The 14,029-nt window shown below is 37.8% G+C and overlaps 1 non-coding gene across 1 annotated transcript; it reads left to right on the forward strand.

Annotated features, from left to right (window-relative positions):
• The first annotated feature begins 6,395 nt into the window (after positions 1-6,395).
• LOC112477750 lies at positions 6,396-6,514 on the forward strand. The gene has a single exon (XR_003045569.1). It is a non-coding gene; the product is annotated as a 5S ribosomal RNA (ribosomal RNA).
• Positions 6,515-14,029: the final 7,515 nt, after the last annotated feature.

Below are 14,029 nucleotides of genomic sequence, written 5' to 3' on the forward strand. Positions count from 1 at the left end.
TTCACCATGTACTGTATGTTTTCTCTTTGTATCTTCTTAACTTATTATTTAATTTCTTGTGTGGTTATATACTATTTCCTCAATAAGATTTGTAAATGCCAAGAGAGAGGGAATTAGAAAATGATGCGGTCAAGAATATTATAACTTTTACAGAGTAGGATTCATATATTTGCTCTGGTTATAACAGTTTTGTAATGGCAACATCTCAATATTTTATGGAGCTAGGCATCCATGAGTTAAACATAGATCATGAGTACTCTCCAACAATGTCACCCAAATTTTAAATTACAAGGACCATTTTTTTATTAAAATTGCAAATCAGCGCATAAGCAAAGTTGTGCTTCTTCCAGCAACCAATGGGGGAAATACACAATAATAAATTTCCACAGACTTAACAATGTTATTAAGCAAATTTGTGTTTTATTAATCACAATTGCACATCATACTTTTGAAAAGTAGTATATGTAGATGTAAAATATTATTTACACAGTTATAGATAACGCTTGCAAACCCATGATAAAAACTCCTCCTCTCCGGAGGCATCCATGTCCCATAGGTTAGAACCCACTGACCTGTGAGTTTGCCGACCCTGAGCCAAGCATAGACAAGATGAGGTCACCTTTTACAGGGGCATTCTTTCCTTCCAAGTCCAGAATTATTTTATGGGGAGGAATCTTAATTTAGGGCAGAGCTCTGACATTTATCTGTCTTCTATATTCAACAAGAATACAAAAGGAGGATGGTTCTTGGCTCACTGGCTATGCAATATAATTGCAACAGGTGTCAATGGGATTCACAGTAATGGATTCAGTGGCAAATTAAGTGAATTCATTTTACCTGCTTCTTACCTCTGCACAACAGATCTGAGTTCAGTCAAAATTGGAACATGCAAACTGTCAACTGATAACAGAATATTTGCCAAGGGAAAAAGAGAATCATCTTCCCATCCCAGTTGAAACTTTTATTCTAAGTCTTCTCTGTATTTTATTTAAGGCAAGGCTATATTATCTGGTTAGAGAGTGTCTCTAAATGAACCTGCAAGAAATCATTTGAAGCACAAAATATATGACTCATTGCATAACACAAAAAGGTTATTCAATATTTTGTTCATATATCTATCTAAAAAGACCTAAAGATCCTTCTGACATGAGAATTTAAACTATCTGCTCACTATCATAGCAGAGCTGAAAGGGAAGGGGGCAGCCTAACAATCAGTAAGATATTATCCCTGGATAGAGACAGGCCCACCCAAAAAGGACTACAATGCATTGTTGCTACTTACCTAGCAAAGAGGTTTAATTTAAAAAGTAATTACCTGGATTCACTTAAATCTAACCAATCCAGAGTTTGTAGTGATTTATAATAGAGAAATATACACAATATTATTATCATCTTAAAATGTATTTAGAGCTCTTATTATGCACATGGCATAATTAAAAGCAACAATATTTTATTTTAAGAAATTAGGTATTTCTTGTACTCTAAAGGTCAGATCTATAGATACTCTATTTGGACTTCCAAGTTTTTCTCTGGTGTGAAAAGCAGACTTCCATCTTGGAAAGTCCGGTCTCTAATACAATGCTTCGTACATAATAAGGCTCAGTGAGTGAATTAATGAATGAGTTAATGAATGGATGCCTGTGGCTTCAGCAAACAAGTGCATAAACACAAACATCCTCATTCAAGGAAAACTCAGGTTTGAATCATAGGCTAATAGTCAAAAAGCCACACATTCTAACAGTTGGTTTTACTATTCATTTTCTCCTTCCAGGTCTAAATTTCTTATAGTCTTTACATCAAAAGCAGAAATAAAAAAGGAATTCTACAAGGTTGTATGTGCCTTTTGTATGATAAATAGTAAAATCAATTCAAGGCATTGTGTGTGGCGGTGACAAATTCTGAAAAGCAGAATTTGTTGAGGAAAGTTTGTATGCTAGGACAATATAGGATAGAGAAGGCTGTCTACTGAGGATAGAAAAAGAATAAAGAAAGTCAAGGCAAGGAAAGAACAGGAAGGTGTGGGTGGGTGGGTGTATGAAAGCAGATGAGTACATTAAATAAAAATATTCAAACACATGTGGCTTGAGATTGATCCACAAATAAACAGGGAAATGTACTAGCTGCTAACAAGACGATCACAGCACTTCTTGCTTCTTCACTGGCCAAATGATTAAACAGAGACTGACCCCATTTGTGGGAAAGGCGTTTTAGCCTTTGAGCTCTATGATTTTCTATCAAGCTGTTCCAACTCACGAGGCACAAAGGAAAAGGTAAAATAAATAGCATTCTTTAGAATTATGATTGCTAAGGTAAAAATATTAACAAAGAAGCTCTCTGTTCATTGGAACGGATATAAACTAGTTAACTGTTAAAATGGAAAAGGTCAAAACCAGACAATGTTAGTGTATGGCATTAGAATTAGAGTAGTGGTTACCTTGGGTGGGGAGTGACAGGGAGAGGCCAAAGAAGGGGCTTTCTGGTGTGATGGTAATGTTCTATTTGTTGACCTGGGGACACAGTGTGTACATGTAGGTGAAAATTAATCCAACTATACTCTTATGATTTATATATATATATATATAAATATTATACTTCAACAAAAAATTTACTAAAAATGCCTGTAAAGAAGTTTCAAGGCTATTTTATTGGCTTTGAATCTATGTAAAAGAATAAGCAATTTCAAAACTACATGTATTTTCTTTAAAGAAAGTGGCTGATGGATAGAATACTAACAATTAAGAGAAAGAATGCCTATTCATGAGTCAAATGTTTTGAGCTTCCCAGGAAGATGAGAAACTAGTCCCACATAATTAAAAGACATATGGGGTTATACTTACTAAAGAGCCAAAACCGATTAGCCAGATAAAAGTCTAGGCCTCTGCAGGTCATGCAGTCATCCAGCCTGTACTTTCCTAATTATTTTCTTCTCTGGTATCATTAAAGGCCTTAGTAACCTGCTGGTACACAATGAATACAGATCAGTGGCCATTAATCAAGGTCATGGTTCACCTAATAGGGATGGCTCAGTGAGCATTCTGTTGGTCTTACTTAGTACTTGGTTGATCATCACAAATGGCCAGGTCTATTATTACAGCTGCATCACAGCCATGTTCTTACCTCACACTGAATATGAAGAAGGCAAACACAACATAGGAATGCAGAGGTCCCATGAGATCCCACGTTTGGGCCTACTAGGCCTTCAGATCTGACTACTGTCCTCTTTCATGAGGGATTCCACCCAGGGCTCCTACCCTGACTTTAGTGGTAGGTCTCTGAGAGCTATCAGCATCTAAAGCCTTCACTGTCAGCATCCAGCCCTTTAGTTTGTTTTCTTCAATCTCAAGAATTAGAAGAAATGACAAGTAATTCCTCTTTATGGGGGAAGGGAAGGATTTTTATCATTTTTTATGCTCAAAGATAAAATTGTTGCAGCGTTACATGATGAAGTGGCAGGATTTTCAAGTCAAGTTTATCAGCATTCCACACAGTGCACTCCCACTTCAACAGGGACAATTCCTTCTCTTCGTATTTAATTTCAGATTCTGTGCAAGATTTCATGAATAAAAAGGAGTTCTGGTGCTCTTACAAAGGCTGAAAACAGAGGTCCCAGCAGCTCAGTGGTGTTCAGAGAGGTAATGTCCAGCCAGCTCAGCTAACAAGATGATCACAGCACTGTAAACACTCTCATCGTGCTGTCCCCACAAACAGCCAGGTGCTCCTCCTACGGCCTCTGCCAAGATGCCCAGGAGAAAGGTGCAGTGATGGAAGAGCCCAAGGAGAAACTGGCCAGACATCCAACTGCTCCTGCAAATATCGAAATTGATGTAAAAAAAAAAAAAAATCAGGCAAAAAAATATACAAACAAATGAGAAAAAAGGAGTGAAGGAAAAAAGCCAAAAAAAAAAAGCCAACTTTGTTAATGTACTGTGAAATTAAAGAAGACTCACCTGTAGAAAACAGAGAAGCTGAAGCCAGGAGAGACCAGCCTCTGATGAAGCAAGAGAGAAAGAAGCCAATTCTAATCAACATCATAAACCAAATTTCATCGATTGTTTCAGTATCACTCTCCTTGAACAATCTAGAGGAATTGTTTTATCAACTATTTAGTAAATGCAAGTTTTTAAGTTCTAGAAATACACTTTTAAGAAGTAAGAAACCCACTCTATGCCTTAAAACATTATTTTTTTTTCTGATAAGCGTAAATGCTTTTTTTCAGAAGTGAGCTCATGAGCTGGTTGTTTATTTTTCAGCACAACTAGAAATTAATAAAACATCAAATGAAGGAAGACTTTGATCATAGGCTAGGGGGCAAGTGGGGGAGAGTGTTTGGCAGTTTTCAAAAAAAGAAGTGCAACCAAATGGTAATTTGAGTCATAATCATACATTTAACTTATTGTAAACATTCATATTACTTAACTTTATTCCCCTACTGTCTTTTAGTAGAATTATTTATAAAATCGTGTCCTAATCTTGGCTTTCCCTGACAGAATCAGGTGCTCTCTATGACATTTTTGTTCACAATAGCCCAGCTTTACCTAATAACTTTGTTAATGTACTGTGAAAGAATAGAAAATTTTGAGTGTATATGATATTAAATCATGAATTTATGTAATTTTAGACCAAGTAGATTTTCAAAATTACAAGATAATGGTATTTGAGAGCCTCTATTTTTTCCAGCTTTATCAAAATATACTTGACATATAATGTCGTGTTAGTTTAAGGTATACAACATAGTGTTTTGATGCACATATATATTGCAAAATGATTACTTCAAAGCATTAGTTGACCCTCTATCACCTCACATAATTATCTTTTGTATGTGTATGTGCTGAGAATATTTAAGATCTATTTTCTTAGCAGCTTTCAAGTATATAATACAGTATTGCTAACTATAGTCACCATGCTGTACATCAGATCCCCAGAATTTATAATAGTTCTAGAAATACAGTTCACCTTATAACTGAAAATGTGTACCTTTGACCAAAATCTCCCCACATCCCCCACCCCATAGCCCCTGGCAACCATTAACCTACTTTCTGTTTCCGTGAGGTCAGCTTTTTTAGATTACACATATGAGTGAGATCACACTGTATTTGTCTTTGTCTGACTTACTTAATTCAGCATAATGCTTTCAAAGTCCTTTGACAGCCTCTACAGGAACAATTTGTCTCCAAATTTTAAGCTAGAAAGTCAATAGAATAACAATAACACAGGATTTTATATTTTCAGTACTTGCATTAAGAATTATATGCAAATTGATCATCATGTTTATGTACTAATCACCAAATAAAAACCAGTAAAACATCAATTAAGAAAGAAAGATACTAGGTGTGGTAGAAATCGTAGGTAGGTGGACAGGGATACCCAGCTCAAGGAGGTTATACTACTTGTCTCACATCGCATAGCAAACATTACAACAGTAAATCAAAATTTGAACGGTGTCTTCAAGGTCCTTTCATACATTCTCAGCCCACTGCTGTTTCCATTGCTTCAGATGGCCTTCTGGAAGTAACTCATCATCCCACAGGCATGCATGGCTTGCACAGCCAAAGAGCCAGAAATGGGTTGAAATCTAAATGTTCTCATTCACTAGATGGCCTATAGCAATGACTCTTAACACGTTGTGTCTCAGATCATCTGAAGGACCTTTGAAAAAACACAATTGTCAGACTCCTTTTTCAGAGATTCTGACTCATTTGTTTTGGGGTGGGGCTCAGGAACTTTGATTTAAAAAAAAAAAACTCCCTAGGTGGTTCTAATGTGCAACCAATTAGATGAAAATCATTGCTCTGTGGCACAGGTTCTCCACCCTGGGTACACATCAGAATCACTTGGGGGAGCTTGAAAAGCTACCTGTCCGCATCTAGTCTTCAGAGGTGCTGATTCATCTGGTCTGTGGTACAGCCTCAGCACAAATCTCCCCAGGTAACTCTAATGTGAAACCAAAGATGAGCATCATTAGTCATGGACTCCCTAAACCAAGGGTCCCCAACCCCTGGGCTGCGGACCGGTATCAGTCCATGGCCTGTTAGGAACCGAGCCACACAGCATGATGTAAGCAATGAGCAAGCCAGCAAAGCTTTGTCTGTATTTGTAGCCGCTCCCCAGCACTAGCATCACTGCCTCAGCTCCATCTCAAATCATTAGGCATTAGATTCTCATAGGAGCACTGGTCCCTGGTGCCAGAAAGGCTGGGGACCGCTGTCCTAAACCACTCATTTTTAGTCTAAGTCATCTCCCAGGGAAGGTTTTCAAGGCCCTGAACATTGCCATTCTTAAAATTCCAGTGTTATCTGTGTTCAATAAATGCTCGTTGATAGAATTGCCTAATGAGGATCAATGTTGACAGACAGGTGAGAAGAAAAGGGCAAACTTAAAAATAATGAGGATTTTGAGTCTATGGCCATGCCACTCTGAACACGCCCGATCTCGTCTGATCTCGGAAGCTAAGCAGGGTCAGGCCTGGTTAGTACTTGGATGGGAGACCACCTAGGAAGGCCAGGTGCTGTAGGCATAAAAAAAATAAATAAATAAAATAAAATAAAAATGAAGATTTAATATGAAAATCTCCTGTGGTTGGGTTATACAGTCAGCTAAGCAAATGTTACAACAGTACACAGATTATTTTACAAAGGCACAGGTACTCTTAGGTAGAGTACTATCCTAAGCCTGGAACATCCTTGTTCCCAAGGATATTTTGAGAGTGGGAATAAAGAAATACTTCCCACCATAACTAATTCCTACCACAGACAAAATCTCTTTACTGAGTCTAACAGCAATCTCAGAACAAGCCTCTGAAGAGCAAGATAATTCTCTTACCAAATGCTCTCCCCGGTAAGTGAGCACAGATGGGTATTATAATGTAAGTTCATACATAGAAGAGCTATTTTTCTAAATGGATTTGAGTAGACTAAGAAAGAAAAATGATTTCCTCTCTTAACATTATTTAACAAAAATGTTAAGTCAACCAGTAGGATAGCAAAGCTGTCTGGGCTGTGTAATCTCACATTTATAACAAACATGGCTAGGAAGAAATTTATGGAAATAGTAAGAGAGCCTATCTTCAAATAGTAGGATTACGGTGATTTTTATTTTCTCCTTTTCTATATTTTCTAGGTTTTTGTTTTGTTTTTTTTTTAAAATCAAGATGGGTATTACTTTATTATAGAAAAAAGAACATAACCCCTTTTTAAAAATTTAATTGTGCTCAAGTTTGGAGAATGATTGTCAAAGGCATTCTAAACCTGTAGGCATGTAGGTGAGGAGGAGCAGGTTTGTCCCGCAGTTTGAAAATTCAGCAAGTCCGTTTGTGCTTTCATAAGCAGTTGGAGATTTTGCAATCCTGGTGCTGTGCTTGCCAGGCTCAGCAAAGTCGGTATCAGACAGGTGACCAATGAAGATGAAGTTCCCAATAACCAGGCACTCTTTATCTGTTTGTTACCAACCCTAACAAGATAGAAATGAATTAAACACTCCTTATAATGACTAGCCACCATTGTTGGTCGATAATGTAAACTTCATGGAGATGTGAGGACAAAATGCTTAGAAAGATTCATGATCTAACACCTCTGAATACTGACACTTGACAAAGTTGGCCTCAACATCTATAAATCAGATGCACATAATATGTGGTTTGAAGATCAGAAAATGCAAATGACATGTGGGTTTCCTTTCAGAGAAATTCTAGTGTTTCGTTTACCTGCTAAGCCCAGCGAATAAAATGAGCCAGTGGGGACTCCCTAATAAAACCTCAAATCCAGTAGTGAGGTTCTCTTACCTGCATCAACAAGATTCTCTTTCCTCAGAAATTTCCAAATCTTCCCCACTATCTAATAGAGTCCTTTTAAAAAACCTTTTCCTATCCTTTTCTTCTACCCCTTTCTTGAATTTTCCAGCCTCTTCTGTTGCTTCATTCCATACTTGCCTGAAACAAAATTCTTTCTCTTAGTATCCTCCACCTAAACACCCCTTCAATACCCCTTCGATACCCACCCCATTGCATTGCCATCAGAATACCTACTATAAATCAAATTGTAAACAACTCAAGGGAAGAAATCTACTTATTCATCTTCATATTCCTCCAAAGCATGTAGCTACAGTAGTTATTATGCGTTTGTTGAACAAGTGAGTTTCCACTCAAAGAACAATAGTAGCACTTTATAATGATATCATGTTCATTTATATGGAGCCATTTTCAAAGCATGTGAAACTTGCAGCTCCAAATGAGACTTCCCAAATTGCATAATTGACATTTGCTGGGAATTTGTTAGAAATGTGGTATCTTAGCCTCCCGCTTCTTCTCTCATCTCCCTATTATACCTACATATACCTAATGAATCAGCATTGGTTGTAATAAAATTGCCCGGTACTACCTATGACATTCAAGTTTGAGAAACATTGGTCTAGAGTATTGTCTCTCAACCTTGGCTGCACATCGAAATCCTATGGAGATCCTGTAAATACAGATGCCTGGGATCCAGTGCCCAATGTCCTGATTTAATCAGTCTGGAGTGGAACTGGGAATTAGGATTCTTAAAAGTGCCCCCAAGGTGCAGCTAGAGATAAGAATCACTGTGAATGTCCTTGCTGAAGCTCTTCAATACTCCTACAATATTTTGTAAGCTCAGTGCCTCACCTATGTAGTAATTTCACTCCTCTTTCCTATTCATCCTTCCCTTAAGATTGTGTTGCTTCTCATCTTCCAAAAAATACCTGGTCAATACTTGTCAATAAAAGTTTATTGAACACCTAGAATTTGTATAAACACAAAACTCCTTCTTAAACTTCCTTTCACAGTAAATTATCTAAATTCTCTTTCTTGGGCTCTTTCTTCACTAACCCTATTTTCTAATTTTGTAAGCATTTTTCGATGCTGTTATAATTATGGCTTGCAGTTTGGGGAGTAGAGGAAAAGAAAATTAAACACCTTTTGTCCAATTTTAAAACAACCTAAAGATTGTTTTGGTCACAGAGATATCAAAAACTGATTATATTTAAAAGGAAATACATTCTGTTTTTAATCTTTATATGTGTGCCAATGGTCTACTTTTTCATCTTTACTGTAACAGCTGACATTCCTAAAGGGCTTGCAATGCCCCGGCATTGTGCTGTTTTACCTGTATTATCTCAGTTAATCCACCTAACAACCCTATAAAGTACATTCCATTGTTATCCCTGTTTTTTGGATGAGAAAATAGCAGCACAAAGAAGTTCAGTAACTTGCCCAGGTTCCCGCAATTGGCCTCCCGAAGACAGGGTTGAAAACTTGGCAGACACAGAACCCGCTTGAAACTACTCTGCTGATTGTTCTATTGTGGACTGTGTTTTGGGAACACATGATCCTGTGGTTTAGGATTCTGTCATAGTTCTCCCAGATAGTTTAGTGCATCTTTTCCAACCTTTTTCCCACTTTAATCTCTGGCCCATAAAGCAGTTTCCCAGGTATAATCCACTGTGAAGTTTAAAGGATTTCATGTTTAGACAAATTCCTCCTGAATGTTGAGCAAGATAAGAAACAAGTTCTGACAAACACAATGACAGTCTACATAAAGAAGCCTTGATAGTTTATAAAGAAATGTTCCCTTCCTAACCAAATCCATTGTTAAATGTTAATATCTCTATTGCAAAAAGAAGATAAATAAATGTAATAGATGTAGCCTCTGGTTACAGTGAGTGTGTGTGCCTGTGTGTGTGTGTGTGTGTGTGTGGAACCATAAAATAGCATAACTAAAGGTGTGTGTTATAGTAGAAGTAATAGCTAGACAATGAAATATAAAGGTAAAAAGTTTAATGCCAAATAGTATACCAAAGGCATCCTTTTTCTTTGGGCTTCCTTTACAACCTCCTCAACCATCCCATTTTAATAGCTCTTTTCTTTCATCCTTCTCTCAGCTGGGAAATGATTTCTTTTAATCCCTTCTGGTTGCTCTACAGCAGAGATTCTCAACCTTGGCACTATTTATATGTTAGGCCAGGTAATCTTGTTGTGGAGGCTGTTATGTTTTGTATTGTAGAATGTTTACAGCATCTCTGGCATCTACCCACTAGTTGCCCGTAGCACACCCCTCCACCCCGTGACTTGTGACAACCAAAAATATCTTCAGACATTGCTACATGTCCCTTGGGGGTGGGGAATAGAGGGGCAAAATCTCCACCAGTTGAGAACTATATTCTGAAAATATTCATTGAAATTATAAGGTGACATTCATTATTTTCCATATTTCATCCCTAAATATTGTCTCAAAGATTTTAAGTCCACATATCAGGTCCCCCTAGTGTTATTTATTTGCTTTTCTCCTTGTCTTTGCCTTCTTGAGACTTAATCTGATGAACTTCCCAGGCAATCTCCAGAAGGCAACTTGCTTGCTGCTACAATGGGGCACAGAGATGGCCTTGAAGGGTCCATGAGTATGATGTTGGGAGGATGGGGAATAGAGGCATGCTCTGCCATTGTTGCTACCTTACCACAGACCTGGCTTGATTCCTGTAGGCCTTCCTCTGAAGCTTATATGGACAAAACTGTAACACCTCAGACATTATTCCAGCAATTCCTCGTAGAAAACAAATGTCTAATCTTTGATGTGTTGATAAACATAAAACATCTCTGCCTTAAATGGCACTTGCCTAAGGGTGAAGCAAAACTGATATATTAGCAGAAATGACAAGTTTAGACTACATGAAATAAATATGCTGACTAAAGCTATTAGCTTATCTTTACTTCATGTGTATGTAGGTCTTAATGGTGCATGTATTAAATGGATGTGAAAGTGTATGGTGGGAAATTATTGTTTCATTTTTTTGGATCAAGTAAAAAACAAGTTAAACAAGACTGTCCATTGCCAGCTTCTAGTTGACCTTCAACCATGATGCCTGAGGACTCAATAGGTGCTTTACCAGGATTGTTTTATTTAAATCTTACAACAGTCTTAAGGAGTGTGCATCATTATCATCTCCATTTTATAGATGGCAAAGGCTCAAGATCGGCCAAATGATTTGATCAAGTTCATATTTCTAACAAGCCATGAAACAAGGAGTCAAACCCAGACATCTTGTCCCCAAGGTTTTATGTTTGTTTTTTGTTTGTGTGTGTGTATATAATTTTTAAAATATGGTAAAGTACACATAACATAAAATCTACCACTCTAGCAGTTGTTAAATGTATAGTTCTGTGGCTTTAAGCACATTCACATTGTTGTGCAACCATCATTACTATCTGTATCCAGAGCTTGTTTCATCTTCCCAAACTGAAACTCAATACTCATTAAATAATAACTCCCCATCCCCACCCTCCTGCCCCCAGCCCCTGGCAACCACCATTCTACTTTTTGTCTCTGTGAATTTGATTACTCTGAGTACTAAGTGGAATCATATAGTATTTGTCTTTTCATGACTACCTTATTTCAACTTAGCATAATGTCTTGAAGATTCATCTATGTTGTAGCATGTCATACTTTCCTTCTTTTTTAAGGCCAAATAATATTCCATTTTATGTATATACCACATTTTGTTTATCCCTTCACCCATCGATGGATACTTGGGATGTTTCCACCTTTGGCTCTTGTGAATAATGCTACTATGAACATGAGAATATAAATATCTCTTCAAAATCCTTCTTTCATTTCTTTCGGGTATACGTCCAGCAGTGGAATTGCTGGGTTACATGGTAGTTTCCACATTTAATTTTTTGAGGAACCGCCATACTGTTCTCCACAGTGGCTGAAGCATTTTACATTCCCACCAACAGTGTACCAGGGTTCCAATTTCTTCACATCCTCACCAACATTTATTTTGGGATTTTTGTTCTTTTGTTTTGGGGTGTGGTTTTTTATTTAATAGTAGCCATCCTGACAATGTGAAATGTGTCCCTAAGGTTTTCAAATTTAGCTATATGCCAAGTCTTTCCCTTTTAGACCCATTCTTGTTAATTCAATAGCAGTTGCAAGTGTGCACACACATAATGAAATGGAAAGATCTTGATCATATGGTAACTCATGAGGATTCGTGCCCATTACATTCCTCACTGCATTCAGCTTGGTTTCTTTAGTAAGCTAGTTAGGAGATTGTCTGAAAGGATGATATAAAATCACCTCCCCTCTCTCTAACCTCCGGCCTCTTGGATGTCAAAGCATGCTTCTTCTTTTCTCTCTTCTACATTTTCAAGGATCTCTATAACATTTAGGAAACAGAAAAGAAATCACATTTCAAAACAGATCAGCCTGTTTTGATTATATTAATTTTAATGAGAATGATCTTTCAGGAAACCTGTTCCAACTTGATCAGGAGAGCTTGGAGTAGGCAAATCTTCCACCTGGCATTCAGAACTTGGACAAAAGGTGTGGCTGCCAAGACAGACAGGAGTGACTCATACCTGCTTACAACTCAGCAGGGGCTCTACCCTAGGTGTGTCCCTTTCTCCTCCATCCTGTTTTTTCTGTCTGTTTCATGCTCTCAGGCCTTCCTTGCTTCCAGGCACCCTGGGAAACAGTGGCTGAAATAACATGGAGATGAGTCATAGCTCATGTGACTGCTCAAAGGAAGGCAGGAGCAGCCTAGGATGACTCTTAGTTTCAAGACCCAAGTTCTCAACCCTTAAGCCATGATAGTTTCAGAGCAGCTTCTAGTTCAAAGACCTCCTGACCAGAGCTGCTTGCTCAGGTGGAGGAGAACTCTGAATCTGGACTAAAGGCAGCTTTAATCGGGATGCTGATGAACTTATGCGGCAAGTGAGTGCTGTTAATTAGGTTTTGGGTGTTTCCTGACAATTTAAAAAAATCACTCAGTATCAGAATCATAGACTTGTAGCATTTTAGGGCTGAAAGGGATTTTAGATATACAACATCCAAGAATTTCAGGATTAAAATAATGTGTAGTATTGATGTCATCCAAAGTTGTGCTGGAACTGGCTTGTACTGTCTCACCAAGCCCACTGTTAAATTTTCAGGAAATTTGTGAGCCAATCGACTTTAAATTGGTAGCTTGAAATGGGCCTGTGGTGGGATATTTACACCACAGAAATTGACAAACAACAAATCACGGCTTCTCTCTCCCCACTCCTCCACCAACAGCTTGTTGTTTAAAATTTTACTAGCACATCATTGATCTTATCCAAGCCTGTAATTTATACATGAGAAAATTGAGCCCCGGATTGGGGAAATGATTTACTTAGGGATACACTATTAATTAGTGTCAGAATTTAAGATCTACGTTCTTTGCATCCTAGTCCAGTGAATGACTACTTAGAGCATAATCCTATCACCCAAGGCCCAGCATCCTGCCAAAAAATAGGCCCATGAGGCTGTTTCTGCAGTAACAACAGACAATGAGACAAATAGTGATCTCAACAATAGGTTCTCGGGAAAAAGAGATTGCCCACTGTTGGACCCATCCTGGAAGTCTCTATAATATTTTAAACTGAGTAATAAGCACTATTCTTGTCATATGTGAAATGCAATGGGGAGACTTGGACACAATCCTGTATTTGTGCTATTCTCAAAAATAAGAGGCTTGGTTGCCCTTGAGAAAAAAAAAAGTGGCATATTTGGTAGACATTTATCACAAGAGACAATAGAGCAAGTTTAATAATATATCCTAAAAGGTGGAGTTTCAGGCTACAAATCTTAGGCTGTTTACCTCTTGTAATAAACATGCTTCCAAAACAAAAGCAAATGAACTTGAATGTTTACATCAAAATGTTCTTGGGCAACCTCCCCATCCTCACATGTAGTAAAGCCTATTGACTTTACTAATCTCTTTACATTGCTCTCTTCTTTTTAATAACTATATCTCCACCCAATCCAGGCTCCCATTACCTCTCTCCTACACTATTGCAAAACCCTGCCAACTATTCTCCCCACTGCCAGTCTCTACTCATTCAAAATCAACCTAAATCAACCCTGACAGATTCTCCTTTGTCAAGTCCTGTCAAAGATTTCTACTCCTCTGGCTAAAATGCCTTGCTCTGACTACTGTTCAAAGTCACAGATGGCGACCTTCACCAAAATCTACTATCTCTGCTCCCTAAACACAACTT

This window comes from Pteropus alecto, unplaced genomic scaffold (genome assembly GCF_000325575.1).
Source record: "Pteropus alecto unplaced genomic scaffold, ASM32557v1 scaffold121, whole genome shotgun sequence".
In the NCBI taxonomy this organism is placed as follows: domain Eukaryota; kingdom Metazoa; phylum Chordata; class Mammalia; order Chiroptera; family Pteropodidae; genus Pteropus; species Pteropus alecto.